The sequence below is a fragment of the Haliotis asinina genome, chromosome 15 (assembly GCF_037392515.1).
Source record: "Haliotis asinina isolate JCU_RB_2024 chromosome 15, JCU_Hal_asi_v2, whole genome shotgun sequence".
NCBI lineage: Eukaryota > Metazoa > Mollusca > Gastropoda > Lepetellida > Haliotidae > Haliotis > Haliotis asinina.
The window spans coordinates 13,877,683-13,896,725 of NC_090294.1; the positions used below are offsets into that span (position 1 = coordinate 13,877,683).

Below are 19,043 nucleotides of genomic sequence, written 5' to 3' on the forward strand. Positions count from 1 at the left end.
TTCCATATAAAGTGAATTAAAAATTACCTTATTTCAAACTCTCCACATGTTTCAACTCACCCCCTCATTACATGTCCACCAGAAATTACACAAACAGTATTAATGCCAACTGAACTTCTGGAACAATTTCATTCTGACGATTGAACAGACAGAAACGTCCTTGTGTTTATCTCAGAATGAAATGAAGTGGAGTTTCCTTGCCTGGCGCTTGATAACATTTGTTTTTTCACGTTACTTCATCCTTATGGGGGCAATCTAGGAAATGAATCTCCACAAAGTAGACCCGTATAAGAGAAAGGAGAGAGGGAAATCGCTCGATAGACGTTTGATGTTTCCCGTGCCGTTCACACTGAATTATCTGTGTTGATCTTGGGTGCAAATATGCCAGTAATGCGGGATTAGGGAGACAGTAAAGTCCAAACTGGTTGAATGTTGTATTGCAATGCATGTGAAAGTAATTGTCAGAATACAAACCTGCAGCTAAACAACCATTTCATAGTGTACGCCTTCAATTCAGGTATGGTGTTCATGAACATTCTGTGATTACGTCCTTAAGCATGTGTTTTATTTATTTATATATATATATATATATATATATATATATATATATATATATATATATATATATATATATATATATATATATATATATATATATATATATATACACACACACACACACATACATACATACATACATACATACATACATACATACATACATACATACATGTCTGCACTAGAGAATTGGATGTGATCAAGAAATCACCAATGTTTTCAAACTTAACAAGGCTGAAAACATATCTGAATCCCACGCATCCCTGTTGAATAACAATTTCTCGTTTGTTTAAAATTGCAAGGGTTTTAGATTATTTTGCAATGAATCTGAAAGATCTCTTGTTTCCTCATCATGAGTTACTCGGCAGGAATTGGTTTGTATAATACAGTGTAATAACAGTTGTTTCTAAACTTGGTTTGGTGGCCTATGAGCGGAGATTATCGGCACTGTCCATGAGGTACCTTAGAAAGATTACCCCCGGTGTGACAATTCCTGCTACTGCCAATCTCACTATTATCAACAAGCTTGTAAATCCAACTTATTTCTCTGATATTGGCCAGTTGTGCGCACAAGCACGTGATGACGTAAATCCTGCTGGGAGGCCGGAGTATGGTAAGTCCCTATGATCCACGCCAAGGTGGCCCTGCTTTGGTTGTAGGTGGCTACTGGCCACTGTGTAGAAAGACAAGAATCGCAGGGAAGGCTTGATGTTGGCAAAACAGAAGACTCAGAGAAGGCCTCGTTCACAAAATGATTTTAGCATTAAGACGATCCTAATGTTCAGTACAACCTAACGATAGTGAAAATGTGAAAACCGCTAAATGATATTACCATCAAGACGATCCTTTTCTTCAGCAGAACCTCATGATAGTCGTAATGCACAAAAAATCGCTGTTATCGTTCACTATATTATATTTCTACTAACACGAAATAGCTGTTCTCCAAATGATACCACCGCAATCTTGTTCTTTAATACAGTCTTACTGACAGATGTCGGTGGTGGGATGGATATGCTGACCGTTTCGCGAAAACCTGGTATTATCACTACTTCATACTGATTCATAAACATTTGCTTTGTCATCGTATCGCATGGTGACGAACAATGGACTGTCTGGTCCAGATTCGATTTGTTTACTAACAACGATATGCAGCTGTAATACATCTGTACAATCGGCTCAGTCACAACTGTACAATTGACTCAGGTTTTTGATGGATCTTCAAAATGGTTTTTGTTGGTTGCAATCCAAAAATCGCTTTAAGTACAGTGCCTTTTTAGTTGCATTTGTTGGAAAGTACCCCAATGAACAAATGAACAATTTTGAAGATAACAACTTCTCTTATTCTCGTACACGTGTATAACTATAAATGTCAGGTAAAGACAAAGGTAAAATAATATAAATAGGGATCCATTTTGAAAAAATGAAACGTCATGGATAACACCATCATTTACATCGTGAGTGCGACAAGCGGATTTCTGTACCTTTGTGCTTGAGAACGTTACAAGAATGTAATAGAAACATGAGAATAGTTTTCGGTTATGATAAAGTGTATGTCGTATTTTTCCTGTGGTTGCAAATATAAATCGTCAAAACAAGAGGATATCATCTATTGTCGGATTCCATTGGGTGTAAAAGGCAAAAGAGCGTTAAAGGATAAATTATGATAAGTTTTCCTGGGGTGATGCACGCAATGAAGCCTGTGATTATTGTAGCCGTACGTAATTACCTACTGGCTAAGAAACTTCACCCATAAGCGTGAAAACCCAGATATATGTAGGTGGACTGCATTCTAATAAAGCCTTCACTTTACCCAGTAAACACCGGGCAAAAACACAATATGTACGTATTTTATCAAGTATGATAAGATGTCTGATTATTTATCGGATATAATTCATGATCTGTACTACCAGTTTTTTTATGTGGAAAGCGGGGTGGCTGAGTGGGTTAAATGGCCAATAGTGTGCTCTGGCAAATAGGTGTATGAGCCTGTGTACGAATTCCCGATGGACCTCATCCCAACAAGCGTACTTGAATCTGTACTTCAATGGGAACTTATTGTGATCCCAAATATAGCATATGTTACACAATAGTACATAACCCTGTTCACTTAAAAGAACCCACGAATACGTGCAAACCCCCAGTGGCGGGTACTGCAACGTGCAGCAAACTTGTTATTGTTACTCCCAGTGCACAATGTCGTGCATGGGTCCCTCGTAAGGATGGGAAATCCACAACAACTCGGTGCGCCTAGTTGCTGCCCCCTAAGGAGCTGAGATTAATGATATGATGCGGCGTTGAGATTGACATCCAGTGATCGAGCAAAATATACCAGCGCCATATACAACATAATAACACATATATAATAACAATATAAATATAATAATGTACACAGTTTCAGTATATTGACACAAACAAGATTCTGTACATATCGACGTTACTTCAGTGATGTATACGTCACCGTACTTGTTATTGTGGCCATTTAACCAGGACAACTCACATTGTGTTTTTCAGTGCGCAAACATTACTAAAAGATCAAAGTGTTTGTTTAATAAAAAGAGGTTTTATTTCACCATGGTATTGTGTGGATTACGGCATTAAGCTATCAAAACATTTTCTTAATGTGAACTGTCAGCGCGGGACATAATTCCTCATCGGTCTGTTTAGACGCATTAAGACATTTTTGTACGTTTGGCTATGGATGTACTTTTCTCAATCTCTGTGCTTTGTAAATCGTTAAACCTATTGCACAAAATACCTTTGTTCATCTTCACATCACGACTGGGCCTACTGACAATCCGATTTTAAATATTTCGTTTGATGTGATAGTTACCTTTCACGAGAGAATACAAACACATCTTTATCTTGTCAATGCATGGTAAAACATAGCTTGTGATGGTAAACCAGTTTGTTTTAAACATATTTCATTCGTGAGAAAAGGAATGCGTACAAGTTATACAACTTAGAACAATCGGTAGTATTAAATAATATTACTTACAGTCATTACACAAGATGGACAGACAAGAACAGACTGATGGGCAAGGGTGGTACAATGGCAATAATTAAGAAAATCTTTTTGACTGACAAATATATGTTTGAACAATTTTAAATATGTTTTCACTGACATGATCAGTCAGAGTGTGTATTAACATTGGTAAATTAGCCATCATAATGATAAGAATTTTCACAAACATATCCACAAAAACATTTTGGATTATTAAACCAGTTGATTGTGCTGGATTAACCAGAGTAATACTTTTCAGTCCAGCATCTGCTATCAACCCAAATTTTTACCAACTGTCTTGTTCAGGGAAAAGTACATTTATTATGCAGTGTTATAATTTATCAAACACCGTAACTGCACTTATAACTATCTTCAAACATCGACTGTTCAACACTCGCCCTAGTTTTAACTTGATGTCTTTTATGATATATTAATGTAATGTCTCTAAATGTCTCATGTTAGCACTTAGAGTGCTTTGAACATTTTTAAACATTTGTCATGATGGTACCAATAGGCACATGGCGACCGGGCGATTATCTTTTGATTCATAGAGCCAAACATGAATTATATCCTTAGTCACTTGAATAAATTATTTTTCTCATTCCTTTCTTCATATTATTTAAAAATAGACGAGTGCAGCCAACGGAACGCAGCAGTTGTTGTAGGATCCTAATAATGAGGTTGCGAGTTAGGATGTGTATTTTTATTGATAGGCGAACTCATCTATGTTCTGTTTGGCTTGTACCTATTTGTTGTCTTTTTGTGTATTTTAGCGAAATTGCTCATGAATGACAACTAGAGGACAACATATTCCAGTTAAAATTTACACAGAGAGTGTGGTGATTCCTCTAAAACCATGTTATCCAACGTGTAATGTTATTTTTAATTTTCAATAAATAAATCAATTAATTCACCTCTAACAAACGTTCTAATGGAATATGCGTATTAATACTCTACGTCTCAGTGAATAGTCAGAATGACAGTGAGAATCAGTATAACTCCAAATGAAGCTTCCCTTTCGGACAGTGGCGAAACTAGTAGATAAGGAGAAGTACTAAACCACACCGTGATTTTGCCATTGATCACCATTCTTGACACTGGCCATCAGTCTGACCGCACAGCTGCAGATTTGCCCTGTACGAAGGAGATGCTACTCTAGTAAGGCTATCTCATGCCATGTAGTAACAAAATGAGATTAAAGAAACTGTGAAACTTTGTACAATATCGGAAAACGTTCGACAAATCTAATTATACTATTTCTAACAGTTCTCCGCTGAGGAGTACAAGTACATGTAATAGACTGACATTCCGACCGCCTTCTGTAAACGTCTTGGTTTTTCCGTTTTATATTCTGATTGGCATTGAAAACGACATCTCATCACGTGAATAATATATATTTGAGGTCATGTAATTTGACCAAGCATCGTCCGATCGTTTTGACCAACTTTGAACTTTACGTGGACTAACTAATGGACAATGAAATTCAAAGATTCTTATAATGATAAACGGCAACTGGCCATCTCCGTTTATGATAGTTCGTTAATAAGGTAAGTCGCAGATAAAAGAACTGCACAGTGGTCTTCTTCTGTTTAATGGTTGAGAAATGACCTCGGTCCGAGAGACAGCAGACAGATAAGTAAAAGGTAACGACCTCTGTTTCCAGAAGACTAGGATGTTATAAACACGAACTTCTGTCGCCCACAAACTGGTAGTAAAACTGATCAACCGGGCACTCCATACACTTCTCTGGTGACCCTATCACATTCTTCACAAGCACAGTGATGGTGGACCATTACATTTTATGTCCAGTCTAGGCTAATAACTCCAGCTCTTGGTCAATCGATATCACTCTTTATACTCCGACAAAGACAGGCTACGACAGTTAAAACATAGCTTATATTTACTGGGTCTTCATTATTCGCCTGATCTCCCCGCTATCCAAGCCCGCGTTCAGAGACATGATGGCACGTTCTGAGATCAACGTGCTTCATCTCATCATTACAATATCTTTCTATAATCTCCCACTGACTTCCATATGATTTCGGTGCTGAATGATGCTTCGATATTTTGCACCTTAAAAATGTACGATTTTTATCGGATACTGACAGAGCTTTGAATTTCATATCAAGTTCATGCCCTAATGGATTGATTGTTACATGCACCCCGTCTTTGCGAAGGTCAAAGAGACGTTTTATCAAAATATCTTTACACGAAAACGATGCTGTTTGATCAATAATGAACACAATTATGCTATGCCTATTTGCCCTTGCATTTAGGGCACATTTATGCATGTACAAAATGTCTGTATTACAGCACGTCATCCGCTAATTATGAAGAAAGCAGATAGTAATCTCTTGTCGCTACATGATCATCGTTGGTTCTGAATGGATGGTATGCCCATTGTAAGATATTCGTTTCGCATTCCAATCTTATATTAAATATCACCAGTTCGTTTAATGTAGCCTGTATATTTGGTCCACGCTTGTGTAAGGGCGTGTACGTGTCGCCAAATGGTTTTGCCCCAAAGCAAATTCAGTCGATAGATGCCAGATTGCCTTCCTTGTTATCACTCTAGGTCCAGGTAATACAAAACATGAAATCGATTCTACAACACGTTTTGGGTTAAATTTTAATTGGCAGTGTCCGTCGCGAATGATTATTACGATGGCGGTCTCAGAGAAGAACCACGGCAAGCAATTTAGTTATGAACTTGTATATGTTATTTCAAAAAAGTTTTACTTCTTAAATCACATGACGTATGTCATCAGTGCAATTGTGTTATGAACTTGTATATGTCATTTCAAACAAGTTCTAGTTCTTATATTACGTAGTGTATGTCATCAGTGCTGACAAGCACATGTGGCAGCGTGATAATTTACTTGATACCATACATACAATTACAACCTTATCAACAGAAGCGGAAATGAGTTTCATTGACATTAACCTTTTCTTCGCTAACACCTGTTTGATGATGATTCATAAACGCATGCTCTGTCACCGTATCTCACTCTACAGCTGCAATACTCCTGAAAGCGGCCTAAACCAAATACATAGTTGCCCATAATATTGCCAAAATTGTACAACAAACTCTCTGGAAGAGATTCCTTGCGAATGTGAAAGTGTCTCGTTTCCTTTTACAAAACGCTGGTATCGTCTTGTATTTTCGCTCTCGGGTCCCTCACTTGTTCATAATTATGCGTAAAACAATAGAAAGTACAATGTAATGTCCTAATATTGAATCCGTATACATGGATGTTCAGAGGTTCACTGTTTGAATTTCTGCGACCGTTTACCAACAATAGATCAGGCATCAAGAGCGGGTTAATGAAAATGTATAGGCAAAGCTTCAGGAAACTTTCAATAACGTCATGTTTGCTGAAAAGTCTCTCAAACAGGGTCACGGCATTCATGTCCGGAGTAAAGCTTCAGTGATCTGATATGGTAGACATGTGGATGATATTTTAACATCTGACGCATCGGTGTCAGATGAGATGTCCGTTGCAGGTCCACATTTCTTGTCAGGTGAAAATCCAACCCGCATTCGAGTCAGGTGCCAACCGTGGACATGATACGTTACCGTCCAGTATCATTACCGTCAAACAGATTCGTGACCCACTCCTGACTGTAACGTTAGAATCGTAGATTGATCATAGTTTGCTTCGGTATAATTCTGGGAACGGTTTCACCTTTTTAGTTACTTCTTTTCGGATGAAATGTTATCAAACCTGTATGAAGCTCATGAAATCTTTACACATGTGTGCTACTTGGTTTCAATGAATGTTTTGTAACTAATTATTGACAACATTTGTCCTTACGCCACTGAAAGACTGAATGAGACATAAAGGAATGGCCTAAGCAACAAGAGAACCAGACGTATCCACGTTCATGCATCACTTTGTCATATTAGTTGCGAAGGTGCTCTTGCATTCATGTTTCATAAATGCATGTGACTCTTAAATGTCCGGGGTAGAATAGGCCGTCAGCAACCCATGCTTGCCATAAAAGGCGACTATGCTTGTCGTAAGAGGTGACTAACGGGATCGGGTGGTCAGGCTTGCTGACGTGGTTGGCACATGTCATTCGCCCCCGATTGCGCGGGTCGATGTTCATGCTGTTGATCACTGGATTGTCTGGTCCAGACTCGATTATCTACGGACCCCCCGTCACATGCCCCCCCCCCCCCCCCCCACCCACCCCACCCTACCGTGATATGGGTTGAAACCGGCATGAGACTTTACTCTTCCTACAAACTCAGTCATAGTAACATTATAGTGGTAATTATACTATATTAGACTAAAAGTATTTTCTCCTGTCGAGTGGCATAGGGGTAGGTTAAACCTAGCTCAACGTCATGGTGACTATTTCTAGTCCAAGTCGAAATGTTGATCTGCATACAGATATGGAACTTGAATGCAAAATAATGCCTTGTCATGACCAACCTTGGAAACAAGTTCCGTTTTGTGTCAAGGGATGGATAGCTGCAAAAAGTAAATGGGCCACTGATAACCCATGTTCACGAAGTCATGAGTGACTGAGTTGGGTTTCGCATCACTTTTATCAATATCTATCACGGTGGGTGAAAGACTGAAACTGTGGCGCTGTCTATACGTTATTCAAACATTCAATCTCTGCTGAATTGACAGTCATCTTAAATTGAGACAAAATTCACTTGAATTAATTTGCCATCACCACCAAATGCCCCGCACCACTGGCCTCCTTATGTAGAAAAAATAATCGAAAACCTATACTCTCGTCGCTTATTGAACAGGATTAACTCGTAACGTATGCAAAAGCAATGGCATTCCTGAAATTTGTTTTCACATTTTTCAAAGACTGCCTTCAAAACAGCGAGCGTGTGGTATGGGAACTGATGACTAAATAAGCTTACAATCTCATTGCCGATGCGTAAAGATATCTCCTGTCGATAACACGGGAGACGAAATGCCTGTCTCTTGTGCATTAATGTTCAAGAAAGTTAGATACCAAAATGTATATGAATGATTCAGCTGATCGGTATGCAATGTGAGTGGTGGGTAAGGTTTTGGTTAGGTACGATCTTGATACGACCAGCTGAGATAGTTGTTGGAATCGGATGAAGGATCGTGGGGTAAACATGCACGGCTCAGTCATAATGGCCATCACTGTTTTAGAGAGCTTATTGACACACACATATCCCAATGTATATTCTTTGAATTCAGAATACAAAGCACTTGGACACTTGGACAAGTTAGAGCATTACTATTCTTCTGATAGCTGATGATATCAGCCTATGGATATCAGGCTGTGGATATCAGGCTATTGCGTAATGTATTTTAGCTGCAGACTTCACCCAAAATTCATCACTCTTGTTTGTTTTTATGCGAGTCATTCTTATAACCGGTATTTGTCGAACCCTTTTCTTTTCTTTCCAAAGTTATTTTTGGAAGCGGGTGACTCCACGTTCAAGGACACTTTTATGTACATTTCGGTGTAGGGCAACGATATTGGAAGATAAACTCATAACGTATTGGTGCGATCATGGACCAGGCAGTTGCCACATTCAGTAACCATGTATAGCTCCTGACTTTCCATACACACATAGATTAAGTGGCCTTATTGGTGAACAGAGGCTACAGGAAACCAACCAGAGGAACTGATAACGAGGATAAGGTAATTTTTTGCAAACACATCGTCTACATGTAATCAGCCAAGAACTGCTGATGGAATCCGACCATTCTTGTGGTCACAAACACATGCAAAGACAAGTCATATGTAGACCGGAACTAATCCGGGAACGTTTGAAACAAAATAGACATTGGGCTGCTGGTGTGTCAAATCCAGAAAAGAACTATGTGTTAACCAGCAAAAACTTTATGTCACAGGTTTGAGTGTTAGTACGAGTCGCTACAACAATGCACCTATTGCCATCTCTATCCAAAATTAAGACTCTGTTTAAGTGCCACTCTCTTTCGTACCAGTGACATTCTCTCGATGCAGATTCACTGTCATGACGTTTATCTTACGTGTGCCAAATTCAAACAAACGGAATCGAACACTAATTAGCACCCAAAAGGACAATTCTGTATAAACCAAAAGGGCACACTTATTGAATATTTTGACTTTTTAACACGCATTGTGGAAACTGAAAGACATTTAAACCATCATTTTTTGTTTCAAATGTTATGTAAAAAAAGACCGAAATTAAATATTCAAAGTCATGTAAACAGTAACAGGTCAGTGTCAATACGATGGTTTCTGCCTAGACATCGATTCCTGAGAAAGTTTCCAGGTTGGGTACAGTAAACGAGACGATTCTGTTCACATGGAGCTCAGGCGACCATACGACCAGTCAGCACGGTACACAGAAAACAAACCAAGTACTCACCTCGCCAAACTTGCTATGTATGCAGTTACTCACGGTGACGGTGGTGCTGCATTGTTTTAGCAAATTGTTCAACGCCAATCTGGGTGAAACAGGTGAAGAAGCACATACGTCAACGCTAAATCGCTGAAGTCGCTAACGTATTCCCCTGAATACGGTGGTCTACTGTTGTTTTTAAGCGAGTATGACAAACGTACTGAAATATCACAACAGCTGCAGGCGTTGTTAGGTTGTGCTGCACTTCCTGGACGATGCGGTGTTTTGTAGGTAAATACCTGCGTGTTTACATTCCGTAAGGTTCGACATAACTAATGGATCAGTCAGAAGGTGCAGGCTTCAAGTATAGGACTATACTTTAGCTATACTGTTTACATCGATCAGATCTATGTCTTCTTGGTCATCACTAATGGGTTTGACGTTATCCATAAGTGGCTGCAATGTGACGAAAGTGAGCTAAAACGTTAGTAATTAGGAGAAATAAGTTCAAAAGAATAGACCAATGAGATCCACTATTCACTCATGGCAGACCAGAGGTCACTACATGATTGCTCTGCGTGGAAGCGAAAAATATTTTCATTTGAAAATTTGACTTCCCATTGCATCAAAAGGTAGAACTAAATGGAAGTGGATGATATCCGAGAAAGCCAGAATGATCCTGATGGCGTTATACTAACCGCTTGAAAGAGGAATGTCAAAGGCCTAGAATTATTGTATTAGTAGCCTCGTGCTGACAAAGCTTTCTGAGCTAGACGTTGTTATTGATATCATGAGAGCAATATTTTCGTAAGTTCGGCGTGCGACCCTTGGGCATGTTTTAAAATCCCATCGAAGTATGGACACTAGAGTCAATTATATTACCATTCTGTCCTGTTTGAGACGTACACTCTCTCGGAAATACGACTCACTTACGGCAGAATGGATCCCAACAGTGTTAAAGAGGCCTTATCATATGAACTGCCAATCACTGACTGGATATATCTCCTGCCATGTCATCAACAGGACTGTAATTGCCAAACCAAATAAAATACTACATCCTAGTAGGTACATGACGTCATGTCTGTCGTTTGCGAAAAGAAGAGTTTGGCAAACAATGTCAAATTACATTTGACAGATAAACGATGACCGCGGTACAGGACAGCGAGATCGAAGTCTATGTGTGTATAACAGAATGGCTACCAAATCACAAAGGAAATCAGGAATGACGTTCCAATGGACATTGCCTGCAAGGACTATTTTCCAATTTGCTTTCAGGCCTATGATGTATAGTGATATTTGGGGAATGTGGTATGATGTGAAAGGCAGGAATATGTCCCTGATTAATCCACCAGACCATTACAGTAACGTCTCGTTCCCAGTAAAATGATAGACTGGTATTATCATGTCAGTGAATCCATTTATGTTGCTATTATCCCTACGATCTCTTGATCCATATTTGGCTCTTAACATAGGACTTAGACTATGATATATTTTATACTATTGCATATTTTATACTATAAGCATTCATGAGCACATTTTAAGAGAGGTGTTTTTCACTGTACTATTATTTTCTTGTGCTATCGTGGAATTTAAATAGAAGCTGTGTCTTCTCGTTTTCTCTTACATCTCTGATAAACACGATATTTGAATTCTATGTAAGAGCCTATATTCTTTTTCTTAAAATGAAACAGTATCTTGGGGTGGAGTAACCTTGTGGGTAAAGCGTGCTTTCGTTACGCCGACGATTCGGTTTCAATTCCCCATATCTGTTAAGCCTATTTCTGGTGAACCCAGTCTGCCGTTGCTAAAAGGTTCAGCTTGCTAAAGCAGCGCAAAACTATACTCACTCTCGCACAGCATAATGTCGGTGCAGTAATACTCTTCATAAACAAGACCGGGAACTGATGAAACAGGAGAGTTAGAGTCTCAAATTCAAAATACAGATTGGCAAATATATTGAAACAAATGTGAAACAAGGACACATACTCAATGTTGGATTTTATTATTCAAAATGTGACTTTTCCTTGTCTGCATTATGTGTGTATACCTATTTCTTGTCGTGCGATTTCAGTATTGAAAAGATTTGAAATACAACTTACAAGGTCTTTCCTGAAATGAACGCTTTGTGTACTTGTCGTCTGACGCTTCACTCAGCAATATTCCATGAGTGAGTGAGTCTGAACTAAATGAGTGAGTGAGTCTGAACTAAATGAGTGAGTGAGTATTGACGTATACCACATTTAGCAATATTTCACTCTATAACTGTGGAATGGGCTTCATACATTGTGATCATGTGAGGAATCGAACCCGGATCTTCGGCGTTACGAGCGAACGCTTTTACCACTAGGCTGCCCTACCGTCCCTGGACTAAATGAATAACAAGGGCGATGCAATAACTCTTCCGCTACCAACCATAGTCATTAATGCCCATGAAGGTCCGGGGGTAGAATAGGCCTTCAGCAACCCATGCTTGGCATAAAAGGCGACTCAGCTTGTCGTAAGAGGCGACTAACGGGATCGGGTGGTCAGCCTGGCTGACTTGGTCGACACATGTCATCGGTTCACAATTGCGCAGATCGATGCTCATGTTGTTGATCAATGGATTGTGTGGTCCAGACTCGATTATTTACAGACCGCCGCCATATAGCTGGAATATTGCTGAGTGCGGCGTAAAACTAAACTCACTCACTAGTCTTTAATGCGGTGCAATAATTTCCATTCCATGATATTTATTTACGCCAATGGTTATTGTTTTGTTATGCGTGGCCCAGCTTGTACAGGTAAACTGTAATCTGCGCGCTGCGGCTGCGAGTAAATATGGTCTTCAAGAACACTGAAATCCAATAAAAATAATTGCAATATCTGTCCCAAAGCTGTTATTGATGTGGCTGTATTGTAGATGATGGATTAACTGCCATGACTAACAGAGAGATCCACGTCAATTATATCCCCCACGTCCTGCATAAAACATGAGAATGGTTTATGTCTTCATTTGGCACGGGAAACCTAGAGGAGCCATATAGAGCATGGCCGTTGTTTTTCCAAATCGGTTAATATTTAACATGTTGATGTTGTTAGTGATGCATTCGGTATAAATATATATACACGATTGCAAATTTGAAAATGAAATGTTTTGGTATTCAAGGTGAAAGCTGTATCTGCGATTCTCTCATATCTGTAATTGGCGATATATTGATTTGACCAAGTCATAGCCAATTGATTTTGTGTATAATGCCACGATCAGATTGCTGAACGTGCATCTGCAAGGTGTTAATGAAAGAAAGAAATACATTATTGATGGCAAATCTATGCCTTGTTATTCATAACAGAATGGTTTCCGAGGTGATATGACAACAAGACATTGCATATGCCAACCACATCTGTTTTTATGGTATTGTCATGTAGACATGCTGTATGTGTGGGTGGGTATTACAGAAATATTCCTCATGCAGGGTTAATGCCAGAAGTATTGAAGAGAAAACAGGCTTGTAAACTAGTGCTCAAAAGAAAGTATGCAGTGTGTCTGCCCAGTATGGCTGTATGAATTCATTTGTATAATTGTAAAGTTTTATGTGATATTGTGCGGTGTGTAGATTGTTTGAGTACTAGTTTATATAAATGAGAGTCTGCACCAGGCGTCTCTGAGAGAGTGACGTTTGTTGTAAGGCGAGTGGTCTCACGTGGTCCTGTGCAAAGGTGACAGGCCACGGGCAGTTATGAGTGGCAGAGAAAGACTAATGGGCTACTGTATTCGACACCCTGACTTGACCTCTGAAAATGTCTAATAATCTTGTCCTAGTCTTGTTCCAATGGCGAGTGGGTTTGTTTCAGTATACCTCAAGGATGATGTGATTGTCAGCCAGTTTGGGTTGCAAGCACACCACGAAAGCCAAAATACGTACAAGTGCGCACGAACCCACTGAACATACTAAATATGCACATGTTTTAATGTCAATAGGACGTTTATTACAGTTTGATGTCAACTATTAGGTTTCAGAACGATTGCTGATAATAGTGTGCCATCGTACATCAAGAAACTTTCAGTTGCTCATGATATCAATCACGGTTTTGTAAGGTCCCGATTTAAGTATTAATAGGATGGTGTCGTATGGCATGAATATTGCTGTATGGGTCGATATACAGCACACACGCACGCAAACACGCCTACACATGCGCACATAAACAGAAACACACACACACACTCGCTAACACACGGACACCCATAGTCTTGCACACGCAAACGAGCTCGGGCGCGCACACACACACGAGGGTCGAACAAAATATGAATGTGATGTTGAATGAAACTGATAATCGTCGTGTATTTAAAAAAAATATAAAATAAGGACATTACATCATAAGAAGTGATAAAATGAACATGAAACTGCAACTGATGTGTTCATGTCAAACTGGCATGTTTCACGTAACATGTGTTACAGAGCCGATTTGTCGTGTCGGTTTAGTTCAGTGTTCTTAATGCATCAAAATATTGAACCAATAATATGCTAACCAGAGGCATATACCTACATCACGCAAAATACACTACGACATCATAACTATAGGGTCTAAACCGTATAATCAATATTTTTGGATTGGAAAATTATCCTGGAACTTATTTATTGCAGTTTTCATAATAGGATAAGCTATTCTTAGTCTCGGGCTGTTAATAAATTTGATAAAAGTGCCTGTTTTTCAAGACATGCATTTTATCTGAGCGACATTGATATTTAGTACACGTGACATGCGACAAAAAGAACCTGCACTAGTTTTTTAATGTCGGGTTATGAAGTATCGATTGCGAGCATTGCATGCCGGAAGGTGCTCAAGTCAGCTAGAACTATTTCAGCTTATACACTTTCTCATATTCCAATCTGATTTGTTTGAAGTTTGCAAATGACAAAACCACGATGTTTCTTTTAAGATTTCCAATCTTCTTACATCCCTGATATTAGTTTTGACTTGTTTTGCAGACACTGCACAAACAGAGCAAGTGGTATCTTAGGGTAAGTGTTGAGTTTCTTTGATGTCCGTAGAGAAGCAAATGAGAAGTCGTACTCTGATGCTAAATATCTAATCAGAATGATGCCCCGGATTTTTCATTATTGATATCAATCACAAAGATGTAGCTGTACCTATTGATTTCTCCTCAACCTGGCATCTGCACCCTTTGGTGAGCTTGTTTCAGACGCCTAAGCGCAAAAGCCTATCACAAATATGTTCAAGAGCAAACTTTAAAAACAGCTTCAGTTTCAGCCTGTGTGGGAATTAAATAGATGTCATGTCACATGTGTAATGTATTGATATCTCTCAGTGTATTTATTCATCTATCATTCCACCATCGATTATTGATCTTTGTAGCATCTACAAGACCGCTGGTCTTCTATCTGATAGTTTGCTGTGCCTACGTCAATCGTCCACATGTATCAATCGTACAGCAGTCATATAACCGTGGGCTGTGTCCGTCTACTCTTCTTCACCACTCTATCCATCCACTGACTCTTCAATGCATCCATCTTCAATCCATGGACCGACATCTTTCCATAATTTCCATTTTTTTCCGATCAAACAATTATCTTTATCTGCGCCTTTCACCTGTCTCTCTTTCCATCCTCCTAGATCGTCCACGAATATCGTTCTGCTACTCATCATCCATCACTATCATCTTTCTATCCACATTATTTACTTGATTACAAACTTTTATCCATCACCCATCTTTTACTGGCAGTGTCCACTGGTTTGTTGTCTGTAAGTTTTGTAAGTCGTCTCCGTGATGTAGCATCCTATGTATGAACTGTACCATATCACTTCATCTACGTGCATCATCTTTTCCTCCTTTGTACATCAGGTAGCTGTGTATCCTGGCCTGATTTCTCGAAACAAACTTGAGTCTCAGTTTTAACTTAAGTCTGAGATTGTACTCAAATTTGAGAAAAGGCATTTCTCATAATGAACTGAAATCGGCACAAAACTCAAACTATAGGAAACAGTTTGAGTTTCGTGAATAGGTTACTTAATTTGTTTGTGTTTTATATGTAAAAAATGCAGTTGAGTTAAAAATTCAGCTGTTTAAAATGGTGAAACTCAGTTTCAGATATGAGTAAAAACTTAAGATTGTTTCGAGAAATCGGGGCCTGAATTCCCCAAAGTACTTCCATGTCCAGATCCAAATATGTCTGGGCAAGGAAGACGAAGATCCAAGCATGTCTGTGCGATTGTAAATCAGCATCTCTGATGACACCTACCTAGCTCTCCAATGGCAATGCGCTATTATGAACACACAGGTTACTCCCGGTGCGCAATATTGCATAGGATGTCTGGAGCTAACATCTGTCTAATGAACAAGAATAATCGCATAGGTTTCCTGAAGGGATTGCTCTCATTTCCGGAGTTATCATTCGCAGCTGGTGACTGTAGCGCACGTTGCTCGCAGCAACGTCAGACTGGGATACCCATGGGACGCAGATTTAAAAGTTCTACTCAAATAGTGTGATTAAATTATCTAATTAGTGCTATTGCGCAGGTGTGGGACACACTTAAACAGCCGTGAATTCGTTAGCTGCTTCTCATTTATTTTGCCCCATCTACAATGCCTGAGACATGTATATCTATATACTAGTAGCTATTGACTGAGTTACGTGTAGTTCCCATATCAGTAAATCACATATCGCTAGCATTGGGTCATCACATGTTCTTCTTGTGTAACTCCCAAATTGTTTGTGGTTTGAAAGCTACTACGTTTTTGTTGGCGGTACCATCTGCTTATCAAATACAAACTTGTTCTTCAGAAAACACCTGTTTCAGCTTTCCTCTTTCACACATTAAGCTTCTACGGATAGGTTGGGATCGTAATAACGCTATATCATGGGATAGTAATGAAATTACGTCACTTCTTCAACAGATGGAAATGTTGTACTAACAGACTCGATTTCGTAAGCATAATATTGACATACAGTATGCTTGGAAAACATGGTAACAACAGACTGCCCAGTACAGGAATGCTTGTTACGCAAGTACAAAACTCAATCGTCTGTGTTAATACACATGTCCGTATTTTACGATAAAAATTAAAGTCATTTTATTGTGATGTATATGACCCCATGTTAAGGTGTAAGCCCAGGTGTTTCGTTGCATAATATCTTGTGTAAGTAGTATATAAAATACTACAGTTACTGTTACAATGAATAGATCATGTTATGATATAGAAATATTCCTATTGCTGTGATATGTAAATGACTGTAGTTAAAAAATAAAATATCCTGTAAGGCATGTCCTGCCGTTACGCCAGATCCTATTTCAATGATGTTAAACGTCAGCACGAAGTATTCATACTTTGATGTACTCGTGACTCTATGCAAAGCATATGTGGGCTGTGGGGTAGCCTAATAGTTAATGCGTTCGCTCGGTACGCCGAAATGTACCAGGTCGATTCCCAACATGGATACAATATGTGAAGCCCTATTCTGCTGTCCCCGATGTGATATTGCTGGCATATTGATAAAAGCGGGATAAATCATACTCACTCGGTCACAAAACATACGATACAAACATTTCGTAGTGAAGAATATTAATCTAAAGATTGCCGGTCTTGTACGGAATTGATATTATATCAGTCTCATTGTTCGTTAGAGAGCTACACTGAATAAGCGCACAAAAACACATAACAGGTGTAACCAGTGAGCCAGATGCATTGTGTATCATTTTACGACCTCATCAAACAGGCTGTGATTTCTTTGCTAAGTTAACCTTGACATAAAATATAGAAATACGGTGACATTAAACTTTAAAATAAAAATTCATTTGTAAATTCCATTTTCTTATAAAACAAGGAGTTGAAACTCAGTGTAACCAGAGTTGTTTGTGGTGTCTAGTTTCGGACCGGCTGAAAAATAGGTCATTGTCTGAATAGGTCAATGAAACTCCTGTGTACAAGAAACAATGTTTCAAGGAACCAGAAATGACAGTTTTGGTGTACGATTCCTCCAAGTTAACATTAAATTTGCCCAAGCTTCGCATATTTCACATGTGAAACAAGGCTTCGACACACTCTAAGTAAACCTAGTCTCAGTATTATTCGCAACACTCCTCTACCGAGTCTAACAAACCCCAGTAGGAGGTCCCGTCAGGTAACCTTTGAGATTGGCCAATCACAACACAGCTTACCAAGTCGCGAAAGTCGCGTATACAGTTTGAACTTTTACCTTTTACGATTCCGAATGTTTTTTTTCCGTACGATCGTTTCCCTGTGATGCACACGAAGCACGCCACAACAGTGAGTAAACAGTAGCTGAAAAAAACGTTTTCTCAGTATTCAAGTGTGTCAGTTTGCGGAAATGTTGGCTAATGGTAACGATGCCATCGGAAAGCCCAACGCGTATATAAACTGAGGGAAAAAATGTGTGTATTGTATGCTGATTTTCATTTGTTGGGGGATCAGTGTCAGTGACTGTGGAATTTCGTAAGTCTCGCCAAACCCTAAACAGTAACTGTTGTCTGACTGGTTAAATCCGTTCGACCATCTCGCATTTGTTGGACGGTCACAACTCGTTCAAAGGTTACCTGAGGATTTCCTACTAGGGTTTGATGGAATCAGCGTAGGAATGTAACAAATAATACTGAGACTAAGTCTACTCAGAAGGGACTTCGGCACATTCTATCTGTTTGCATGGAAACACCTAACGAAGGGAAAGGCCTCAAAAGGTATACTCGACAGAAAATGAAACATGTCCCACTACTGGAATGGTAAACGCAATTCAGTCAGAATGTAGGTGTCGGATATGTTGGTAAATCTGAAAACATGGTAACCGACTGATGGCTCGATATCTTTATGCTAGAGGTTACGATTACGGTGGGAAGAGGTTTTCTTAAGGGTTTGGAAATGAGAATCGACTTACACTCGCTTCAAGTAATAGGTTAAGATTTTTACCAAGGTTCAAGCTCAAATTCAGGGTTTTTCGGAATTCCGACTTTCAAAGCTAGCGATAGCAAAACTTGGTCTGGGATAAGGATGTCCTTTCAGAAAAGGAGATCGGACTGTGGCACACATGCTCCTCACACAAGGGCAGCTTCTAGACATCATGGTTGTGATTTGTGGACATTTTACAGGAACGTGTTTGGACACGCTGGGGAGACGAGATACCTTTTAGGTCCTTG

The 19,043-nt window shown here is 39.2% G+C and overlaps 1 protein-coding gene across 3 annotated transcripts in view; it reads left to right on the forward strand.

The window, feature by feature from the left end:
* LOC137264871 (cGMP-specific 3',5'-cyclic phosphodiesterase-like) overlaps nucleotides 1-19,043 on the forward strand; it is a 135,860-nt gene that overhangs the window by 36,589 nt on the left and 80,228 nt on the right. For all 3 annotated transcript variants that reach the window (XM_067800218.1, XM_067800216.1, XM_067800217.1), the window contains exon 2: nucleotides 14,864-14,896. The gene's annotated coding sequence lies outside the window, so the exon portion shown is untranslated. The remainder of the gene's footprint in view (nucleotides 1-14,863; nucleotides 14,897-19,043) is intronic.